This window comes from Opisthorchis viverrini (genome assembly GCF_000715545.1).
Source record: "Opisthorchis viverrini unplaced genomic scaffold opera_v5_146, whole genome shotgun sequence".
NCBI classification, from domain to species: Eukaryota; Metazoa; Platyhelminthes; class Trematoda; order Opisthorchiida; family Opisthorchiidae; genus Opisthorchis; species Opisthorchis viverrini.
In genome coordinates, this window is record NW_008751801.1 from 198,682 (window position 1) to 210,811 (window position 12,130).

The window sequence follows — 12,130 nt, forward strand, 5'->3', positions numbered from 1 at the left end:
AATGCAACTTCTAATGTGCATATAGAGTTCTACATCCTTCAGTGTTACTTTTCAAATTATTAGTGGCATGTTCATTGGCTGTGCGTCCAGTGACATGGATTTGGACCTTGTGGGAACGAAACACATGCTGAAGAATTGGATGACCTTCGCCAGCTTCGCAAGTGATGCTTTCGATTCTTCCTGTTCATCGCAAATAAGAACAATGTCTATTGCATATTCTAGGTCTTCGCGCGATGTAATCTGAACGACGATTTGGAGTTTGCCTTATTACTTTAATAATGACTGAACTAAATAAAACGGAAATACGCCATACTTGTCGGGAATACAGCTCAGCTACTACAGCGGCCAGTTGAACTGTTTTTGAAGCTATTAAATTCAACTATTTTGCCTCCTTTTGTAAAGGCCAGCGTTCGTTTCGCTTCCCGGAGGTCTCTGGATACGTTGCACCGATCACCCAGAGCGAATTCTTGCCTACTCCATCTCTTCAGCTTTCTTGATCCGCGAGACACCTTTTTTCGTTCGAAGTTGGACAGGTCCTCGATCATTATCGTGCTCTCTGTCAGGAGGAATACTTGTCCGATGTTCGGACAATTTCAACATGTTTCTTGAGTTCTAGTGCTTAGACCTATTCGGTTGCGTCATTCTGCAAGCGGGACACCTAGCCCTCTTTATGGTTGCGGACAATCACTTTCACTGAGATTCAACACAGGAAGACGTGTTTTCTGTAAGGGACTTCAGTAGATAGTTCTATTGGAGGTTGGATTGTATGAGAAAGGCGCATCGGTTGGGCAAGTAGTTTCGGTTGCTTCCGAACGGTCTGTTGTCATCAACTGAAGCCAGCGTTGACTGTTGTCCCAGGTAGCCACAACAATATGTGAACTCTTAGCCCGCTGTAATAAGGCGCTATAAGCCTCGTAAAAGCTACTTTTTAGAGCATCAGAGTTACGATCTGCTGAGGCGTAAGCAGATACGATTAACAAGCAGCGACCTTCGGTGCGTGTACAGGTTACTTTCACACAGGTCAAACGAACTGCAAGGAGACAACTATCAACGGGCACCCATTCAACCAGAGGTCTTTCTGTTTGGCGGCTTAGGACAATACCAATCAATCAAAACCAGCAGAAGCAGCTTCCGGATCATCAGAGGCACGGAACTAAAATGGCGGTCTGTTCAACAACTGTACTTGAGTCTTAAATCCTAGTTTCAGAGAGACAGCACGCATCAACAGAAAGCGATTGTAGCATGCATGAATGAACCATCTGCTAGTTGGTTTGTTTCAGAGTGCGAACATTAAAGATTGCCAGATTGTCGTAGTGTCTACGGACCATGGTCCAGGTTATTGTGGACGGCATTTGTATGCACTCAACACCGCGGCACTCAGTATAAGGCTTACAACCACAGGAGAGTACTCTATTTATCATGCTATCTACCTACCACTTTTTAAAAGACTGGCTTCGTAAACGTGCATTACTCAGTTTTATTGGTACTTACTTTGAATGAAACAATGGTTTAACCATGCTAGGTTCTAATTTTCTTACTAAGACTTATTGGGGAAGCCCGAGGTAAAGGTATTCAGATATCCGAGAAAGTTCTCACTTATTGCCTTAGAATGAGAATTTTACAAACTTTACGTTCCTTAGATCTGTTCGCTACAGTTAGAAAATCCCTTGTAAACTCCCATCGATCACACATTATTGAAATCCACCGAATTTGACAGATTGACCTCTGTTTCTTCCGAGGTATTCAAAACAAACTTCATGTCAGACTGACTCCAATACCATCTGAACAAACAAATGGTTTTCTGTTTTTCTTCATTGATCCAATGCCGACCGACCTTGTCGCCGACCGTTGGACTGCAGGAATATACAATCATTTTATAATTAACAATGACCCCCAGATTACGGGTAAAATGCAGCAATTGATTGGCTTACTATTCTCCCAAATAGTATATGATTTCCAATAGAAGGTGACTTAATTTGTTCACCAGCGCTTTGGTAAAAACACATTAGAGACTAGGTTTACCTGATGAGCCCAAAGAACAAAATCGGTGGTGGGCTGCCCAGAGTAGTCACTGACATTCTGAAAGTACTGCGACCTTTGTATACCATCCCACCTAAAAACGTGCAACAAATTCACATGACAAATATTATAGAAATAAGTTTTAGCCAAATAGTATTCGGTACTGTCCTCAGCACCAACAGGTCATGCAACTAAATGCTTACTGTCGCAAACATAAGCGTGTTTCCTTCTGCTGCATAAGAATCTGTTGACCAGGCCTTCCTGATGTGAACAACAAAACATGTAACGGATTGTCCAACAACCGTATGGAGGAGCTGCTATAGAGGAAACGGTTTTTCGCTTATCTTTTCCGATTTTAGTGTATTTCGGTAATGTTATCATAGACGTTATGACAATTAGGCATGCCTTGCGAATATGACAAAAGTGCAAAAATAATTTGGTGCCGTCCTCCTAAACAATATGATTTAAATCCCCCCATTGGAAATTTCATGCAGAAATCCTCAGCTTTTGTATCGCCAATCCAAGTACCCTTGATATGAGTTTAACCCAGTGTGCTTTGCCACTGTTGCCTTCCACAAAATTTCCAACCACATCAAGTGTTCCCAGAAATTTAATTTTTTCTTATGATCTCTAGGCCCATTTTATGGCTAAACCTTCTAAAAAACATCGTATTAAAATGATTTTGCAGCTGTAATCTTATTAAGTTACAAATACAGCTTTCCTCTTCCTATGAATAATCCACACAAAATACTTAAAGGGGACAAATCTTATAAGTGAGATTTGGGCAAGTGCATTCACGTTGAAAATGAAATTTCTCAGTGATCACGGAAGAAATGAATGGCTTTCACGAAGCAAAAGTACGAACAAACAAAATAAGCAGCACATTAGTGATTACGTTTTCATTTTACCCGCTAGATTAAACCGAGAAAACTGGTCAGCTGAAGTTTATGTATAAATGCGTCATGCATCAATAGTTTGACGTCCGCTTCGGTAATAATTTAAAGCAGTCGCTGGCTGTTTCACGCATCTCTTTGTATGTGAGTAGTGCTGTTAATTTCTGCCTTCAGTTTAAACTTCACATTAAGATGCGAATGAAAATTAGTCCTCCCAATGGTTCTCTAATTTTACTGATTTTTTCACAAATTAATTTTCTCTGATACTCTGGTAACCAACCTCATCTTGTCCAGGAGAGCATAACTTAGTAGGCTCGGCGGATCTGCTTTCGGCTGAACGGCATCAAATGGGCTAACAAACGAGGGCATCAGAATACAGTTTTCCAGGTGTGTGGAAAATTCCTGGAGGCGTGCGGGTCCAGAGGCGACAGGACTCGCTCCGGCGTCATGATGCCAGACTGCAGCCCTCGGGCAAATGCCAGAGTTGTGAGTGTTCCGACAATTTAGTTTGAGGGGGGTTGAGGCCAAGTGGAATCCAGTTGCTCCAAACAGAAGCTATAGTCATCGGCGTCGAACGAGTAGGCCGCTATTTGACCGGTAGTTTGGTTAGATACATCAGATGATGATTCGTCCAGCTGTACCTGCCAGCCAAGAACCAGTAACCTGGTTTTGATGCTGATAGCCGATTGACCAGGAAAATACTGCTTCAATCTCGCGAAGAGCGCGGCTTGCATGCCACAAGATGCACATGAATTGTTAGCCAGGCACAAGTGCGATTGTAACTCTTGTTGGGATCAGTGGGTACCGGAATATTTCACTCGGCCAAGCTTATCTACATTATGTTGGGTGGGTGTGCGTGCCGGTGATGTTGACTTAAACCAACCTTCGTCGGAAAAAGGAGGGAACAATCAGCGCAGGCCAATTGGACGACCGCGTTGGTACCAACACTTTCATTATCGTGAACTCGATGGTAGGCTACCAAGAAAGCTTTCGATTTGCAGCACTCGCCACATTCCTCACACGTGAGCCCCACGAGTCTCTCCTGTGTACTGGTTAGAACTGGTGCGGAGGCGCCAGATGGTTCGTCGTTTACGCTGTCGAAACTAACCAGTACATTGGAACCGAATAGGGTGGTTAGCCCTGTCTGGAGTTGCTGAGCTCTTAGCTCACCCAGATTAACATCCAGGATACCCAGTCGGCACCACGAGGAGGTGGTTCAGCTCGCTGACTTAATAATGGGATCGCTTATTGAAACTGGCACATCAGCCAAGTCGAACCACCAGTTCATTATGTTCTCAGCACCCACACTTAGGTAACTAACAGCTGAACGGTGCTACGGTTGTCTGTTTGCCGAATAGTCATGTGGCCTAAATTTGATTGGCCTGAAATGTCCATTGCTATTAGTAAACTGTGAACCCTCCCGCCTAAACAGGGCGGCCACCGCTCCACTCCCAGGCAGCGTTCCATATTTGACGGCTTTGATGCGGTTTTATGGAACTGTGAAGACTACAGGACTATGGATGGTGCAATGACTGCACAACACGTATATCTATAATAATAGAAAAAGCAAGAGTTATTAATCATGAGTTGATCAAGCGCGGTAACGTTCGCTCCTCCTTTCGGAGGCCGCTCCGGGGTTACTACTGTGTGGGTTTCTCGAAAAGCACACAAGAGATCCTTTCAAATAGGTAGTTTTTGATGCCTTCAATTGGGTGCATCTAATAATATTCTATTTGCCTCCTGTTTCTGTGTTGCTATGTTCCTGTGTTGTTGAAAGAAAGGCAAAACCGGCCGTGGTCTTTCGGAGAGTTTTCAGCAACCTTGTGAGTAGTTTCCTTTATGAGGATATACTATAGTTTGATTGAATGGACTAACTTTATGTTAGCCACTGAATTTTGGTCGAAGTCGACCAAAAACTGCTGAGCGTGTCCTCTTAAATACAGTAACTTGGTATTCCGATTAACTCCTGTGATTGAATATTGACGCTTGGGCTATAAGGACCACGCAGTGTAATCAGTCTGTGGTATATCAGCTGATAAACTAATTGAACCTGTTGATACTGCGGCGATTTTTTAAATGGTAGACTCTGCAAACCCAGTACTATTCAAAGTGGGCAACCAGCTGCTTCCTTTTTGAACTTTCCGGTTCTTTTGACGAGGGAAATCACACATTCCGAAGTGAAGTCGTTCAGTATTGTAATCACAGGTCTGTTACGCCTAGCTTGGACTTCCTGATTGAAAATTGTGGTGTGTTAACATTACTCACCAACTAATTAACCAGGCTGTTGGTAGCAGGGTGTGCGTGCGTACAGCATATTGATCTCTCTACCAGTGACAGCGAGGGAGATCAAGACACCGGAAGGTCCTGTCAATTCGCCGAATCGCATTGACATTTACGTTCAAACCGTCAATACAGACCATCGTATCGCAAATGAAATGACAAAAAGCAGCGTTCTCAGTAAACCTATCATGACAGATTTGTTGAGAAATTCAACAGGAGTAAACTGAAAAAGAGCAACGTCTCGGATTCTTGTTTCATACAGAAGCAATGAGAATCGGTCATTTGAACGGTTTCCTTCAACGTGAAAACGTAAAACAGAGCAATAGCGTCTCTCCGGGAGAAGGTTCCGAGAAGTAACTGCTTATGATGAGGGGACAGCATAAAATATCCTCACCGAGTTAGATACAAAACAAAAGCTTTGGTGTACATCCAGTAAAGATTTTTTGACAGGTTTGTTGAAAATTCCTCATAACTCGCTAAACAATGCTCCTGCAGACCATAATGGTAGTCATCGTGGTTTAAAATGGCTTGCATGTTTCTACCTGAAGTGATACTAATTGGTAAGGCAAAGTTTGACGTGTGTATTTGTCTTGAACTACTTATGATTTTGATGCACAAGATACTCGAAGACACTTTGATAGTTTTCAGTTAAAATCGGAGAAAGTAGAATCATTAGACTAAAAGGCAGAAGAATTCACAGGGGGATGGACCTAATAGAATCTCCGAGGTAAGCAAAGCTTCAAAGGGTCACTGACTTCGCAAGGAACCATCAATAGGAGCAGCTGAGCTGAAGTCACGTGCAACAGAACACGTGAAGTGAAACGTGTCGAATGGCTTTTAAGTGGATATAGCTCAGAAATTCCTCATATTATTGGCTTAACCAGATTGGTCAGACGACTTTGCCATCAGGATTTCATTTGCTTTGAAATATTCTTTATTCGTGGCAGCACAGAAGCAGATATTTCAGTGACTATTATTTGGAGGAAAGTAGAATATTATTAGATGCACACCCACCCAACATAATGCAGATAAGCTTGGCCGAGTGAAATATTCCGGTACCCACTGATCCCAACAAGAGTTACAATCGCACTTGTGCCTGGCTAACAATTCATGTGCATCTTGTGGCATGCAAGCCGCGCTCTTCGCGAGATTGAAGCAGTATTTTCCTGGTCAATCGGCTATCAGCATCAAAACCAGGTTACTGGTTCTTGGCTGGCAGGTACAGCTGGACGAATCATCATCTGATGTATCTAACCAAACTACCGGTCAAATAGCGGCCTACTCGTCCGACGCCGATGACAATAGCTTCTGGTTCAAATAAACTGTGGATTGCGCCGTTTTACTCCTGGAATCCCATCCTAACAGTTCTCTTGCTAGTGTTGACCTTCTGGCATTTGCCCGAGGGCTGTAATCTGGCATCATGACACTGAAGCAAGTGATGTCGCTTCTGTGCCTCCACACCCCAGGACATTTCCACACGCCTGGAAAACTGTATCCCGATGCCATCATCAGTTAGCCAATCGGATGCCGGTCAACCGAAAGCAGATTCGCCGAGCCAACTACGCCGCCATCCAGACCCTACACTACCAAGGACAAAAAGATGCAGCGTCTGCTGGCTCGATTGGTCATAAAAGGATACATCCAAAGGTAACAGCGGCCTACCTCTAAACGCCAGATATTATTGGAAGCAGGTGCTCTCAGCTCCAAAACACGTGGATGGCCGGCCAATTCGCGTAGTAGTACCATTTCCAGTAGAGAAAGTCAGCAGTACGATCCGTCTAATGGGCAAGTCGTTCCCAGGCCTGGACAAGCTCACATCCAGGATGCTCCGCCGGTTCAATGCTAACGTGCTGTCTGGGTGGTTCAACTTACTCTTATTGTCTGAATGCTGTCCCCCACATCTGTGTCGTATTATCTGTATTGCTCTAGTTCCGAAGATCCCAAATCCGGCTTCACCAGATCAGCTGAGACCGATCTCCGTGTCATCCATTCTTGTTCGTTGTTTCCATAAGGTGCTTGCTGATCGCTGGGTCTTAGATTGCAAATGCCCTTACTTTAGTTTGCATTTCTGCATCGAGACGGCTGATTGGAAGTCACGTCACTGTTACGTGCCCTGCTTCATCATTCTTCAGTGACTGCTTCTAACCTCAGCTTGGCGTTTGTCGATATCTCGAAAGCGTGTGATTCGGCTTCGCATAACACAATCGTCAGATCTGCCGAGACGTTTTCAGCAACGTCACCTCTAGCCTGATCCATTGCACAGTCGTATGAGAAGGTTTTAGCAGTTTCCTTCAGTTCTGAGGCTTACTGCCACAGAGTTGTGAGGCAAAGAGGTCCACTCTCCCCATTACTGTTCATCATGGCAATGGATGAAGGTTTTGGATCTTCGATGCCGCAACTGGCTTACCGGTTCCATGACACCGTATTAGGTTATTTTGCCTTCGCTGACAACTGGGTCGTGTGTACAGAAAGTAAGGCTCTACTTAAAGAAAACTTGAAGCTGCTGCGGTTGAGTTAAGAAAGGCTGGTATAAATATAAACGCCCGAAAGACGAAAGTGTTGGTGACTTGTGGGGACAGGGTACATCGGGCGACAACAGTCTCAGTCGAACCATTTTACTTTGCTGGGGAACTCATGACTCCTGTGGGTACAACGGACACCGTAACATATTTGGGTATCTTCTTTACTTTCAAGGGGATATGGGTCTTCAAACACCGGCAGCATCTGCGCAGACTGCTCGATGTTGTGAAACGTTCCCCGTTGAAGCCACGTCAAAGAATGGGGATGACGAGGAACTACCTGATATCGGGGCTGACATATTCGCTGGTGTTCGAACAAGTCTACCGAAACACCCTCAAAAGGTTGGGCAACTACATTAGGCAATCTATTCGTGGCTGGCTGAGTCTACCGAAGGACACTCCGATCAGATACATCCACGCCGGTAGACAACATGGGGGACTTGGTATCCCAAGTCTGAGTGCAACAATCCCGATTCAGCGGAGAGCGCGTATAGGAAAGATTCTTTCTACTCAGTACTGAGTACTGGGCAGTGTAGGCAATGATTCCGCAGTTGGAAAAATGTTCAGAATCTTAGCATTCCGATCACACTCCATGGTGCATGCTTAAACACCAAGGAAGAGCTGGTGGTTGCTTGGGGTGATAGTCTGCGCAACAAGGTTGATGTTCGCGGTTTACGAAAGTTGGTCACTTCTGCTCTTTCTAATCTCTGGATTGTATTTTCAGAACGAATGTTTCCTCGTATATTTATCCGTGATATCCAGCTCAGATGCAACCAGCTCGGGACGAAAGTCGGAAGCACTCGGAAAGGTCATGGTGGTCTCTACCATCGTCTTAGGCTTAGCTACATGGTAGTCTCGAAAAACCAGGGCGTCTGGTGTGTCCCGCTAATAAATCACAATGTGCTTTCTGATGGTGGAACAATTCGAAGAAGTTGCTGCAGTCCAGCCTGTCCACTCTCCAAGGTAAACAACTCTCTGGTTCCAAGCTGAGTTGAGTTGACGAACTTCAGTTTCTATCATTTTCCTCTATACCGTTCCGTTTTGTGCATCCGCATATTCTGAGGTCTGTCAGGGTTTCTCTTCTTTTTATTCAGCTGATCACATAAAATCTTGTTCATGGCCATTCGGCAAACATGCCTTAGCAATTGTAAAAATTAAATGTGACATTAACCTTCGTCACTGCGCGCATGTCAGAGGAACTCCGTGTCAGACAATCGCCTTATCCATATATCCACCTAAGGTAATCCATAAAAAGTTGGCCAAGTATCAGGAATTGCTCTGCGCAGTTTTCCAATGCCATACAAGAAGACAGAACCATCGCCATTTGGATGCGAAGAATGTTCTTTGATCTCAATCTCCGTTATTGGATTTTACCAAAATCCACGCTATCCTGGTTGAACAGGATTTAAAGTCCCGTTCAACGTTCAATTTAGCAGAGCGTGTGGATCCGCGGTAACACAGGTCAGCGATGTAGTCTACAAGGAAAATGTCGTGGACTACACTATTCGCAGCTTGGTGCCGAAAGAAAGTTTTCTTCATGCTGACACCCAACCTAAGGCGTACACCAGTCGTCGAAGGCTTCTCAGCTCAGTAACGCAATTCATCTCGCATATGAGCAAACAGTACTGTTATCTACATGCCCGAAAACGAAGTGTTTTTTGGTCTGTTGGATTAGATTCCTTAGGCCAAAACATCTAATAATGAACAGAACATTTATCGAACCGGCTCTCTACCTGTACGCCAGCACTGTAGTCTATGAAATACACATCCACGATGTTCCTTAGTTAGAGGTTGAAGATGGGGCGATGGCACAATGAGGGTTTAGAACTTGCTTAAAGCTGATCCACTCTTCTGCAGCTTAGTTTTTGTTTCGTCGTGGGGGCCTCATGTGAGGCTAACTTTAGCGGACATTCGTAGTTGGAAGAACCGTCCGGTGTCAGTCGACGGAGTCGATGGTTTTCATGTTACCTGAGGGCAGCTCAGATCGGAGGGTGAAACTCACAGCATTTTTCCTTAAATCTTTGTTAGGCAAATGTAAAATCTATCGGGCCGTGACCAGCACGGAGTTTATATTACTATTTGAGGATGTTCTCCGATCTCCAGTTGTCAGGTGGCTGAGTGTCCGGAGCTTGTCATGCAGTTAAGCAGACTGATGCCCCCATAGTTGTCAGGCGAGGTAGAATGGCATGAATGGGGTGTTCACGAACTATTATGAAACTTCCTGCTCCTATCAAGTTATACTAATCGGTTGAAGAAGAGCATTTTTCGAGCCACCATACTGAACAGTTCTGCTGCAAGCATGGTTATTTCGCAAATTCAAGTTTGCATGCCTATCCCGTCGGAAAAAGTTCCAGTGGAATGCGCCTGTTGTTGAGACAGTCTATACACCGCAGTCTTGTCGGTGCTTTTCAGTAGATGCAATAATTTGGTGGAGTGTATGCGCCATAAATCACCAATATTTCTGCGGGTGGAGGGTGTTAATTCTAATACGCCATCGCATGACACCCAAGCTAGTGCATATATCGGGAGAACTTCCACGATTGAAACCATAAGGTTTTCTGACTACCCTATCTTTTAGCCACTTGGCCTGGGAGAAGGACCGAACCTTTAGAAATCCGATGCAAGACCAAGCCTCGATAGTCAGTTACACTTTGATTAGAGAATTCAAAATTTTTCTATTGCGGATGGTTCTGAGAGGGGATGGTGATACTGGAAGTAACTGGCAGATTCCGACATGGAACTATGTGTAAGAATAAAAAATTCAGGTGGCTCAAATTTCAATTTCCAACCAAGCCTTTATCAACCCTAGACTGTTGATAAGGTTGCGAATAACTATTGGATGCTTGTTTCCTGTAAACCTACTTTCGTGAGGTAAGCAGTGGCTACCGTAACTCTGAGTTAAGAGCATATCCGTGACCGAATCCGTGAAGTAAATAGTGTAGACCATTATTGTGTGGTCTTCCGCCTGGTGCTTCTCTCTTGGGAGTTCATATGACTTCACCAGATGAAAGAGTGGAATAAAGTTTAGTTTATTCAAAGGAGAGCCTTACTCTCGTCAGATCACTTTTACTGATTAAATTAACGTTTTTACACCCGCGTAGCTTTTTTGACGAACTGAATTGTGTTATAAGGTTTTACTTTCATTTTCGATTTCATTTATTGTCTACAAATGACCACGCTTCTCTGTATCGCCACCAAAAGCTGATTTTAGCGAGCGATGAATCTCTTGAAACCGCTTTGGCAAGGTGGACAATGTGAAGACGCATGGTATTTTTACATCATTTTAGTGTAGTCCTTACCAACCATGTACCCTGAGTTGAAAATCTCGACTGTTTTTTTTGTTAAAACCCAAAGTGGAAATTTTGATTAGTTGATTATTTCTTCCTTTTTTATGTGCATCATCATCCTTTGGTCCCCTACGTAGTAAGTTTAAAGCCAGATGAGACAGCATTGTGAGTGAGCTGCTCTAGGATGCATCTAAGTACACGGAGTAAGGAAACTGTGCCCCTTGATAAGACCTATGATAAAACCCAGTACTCAAAGCTAGTGTTACTTCCCCTTACAGTGAAGAGCACTTGAAAAATTAATACCAAGTGGCCGAGTTCTCCATTCTGATGCATTTCTGTTTGACGTGAAAAGTCATATATGAAACCAGTTACAGTAACCATCAGGGAACAGAAAACCTTCAGCTTGAGACCACGCTCCTGGAACACCTACAAGAGCGCTCTCTATCGTCCACGACTTAGTTCACGGTACCTCAAAAAGCATTCCTGACAAGATGTACCATCAAATTAAAACCGTGTACAGGAAATGTGTTAGTCCTAACTGTTAAAGTTTCATTCGTGGACCAAGTTGAAAAACTGGAAAGAATTGCGCGCTGAAGGCACAGCTGGTTTCCTGGATTTGGATCGAATAGAGACTGAGAGGTGCTATTACTCTCGTGCAAAGTTCTGACATTAAAATTAAACAACCAGGATATCGGTCTCTTGTCTGCTATCAAAGCAGATTAACCTTGTAAGATAAAGTCATGAAAATGGCCCATTCACTGGGAATTCGTCCACCGACTACCGCTACATGCATAATTTGATTCAGTATTATGCGTTTTTCCACTGCAAGTTGAGTTTTCGGGAATTTCTCAGGGAAAATTTGCCTTGTTTGGCCACCAAGGTCTTCGATCAAGGGTGGAATGAAAAGTCTGCCTGAAAAGCAACCGAACTCTGACCCACTTACCACAGTCTGGTCAAACGGTTCCGGTACAAATTGGCGAAATAAATTGGTTAAACTGGTAGTCTTCAGTTGTTTACCCCTCACTTGAAACCCAAACACTACAAAAACTACCAGGAGACTTGCGTAACATATATATATATTTTTCAGCAGTTACAAGGAGTGACACCTGGCCTCTTTTGGCGAACTCTGGTA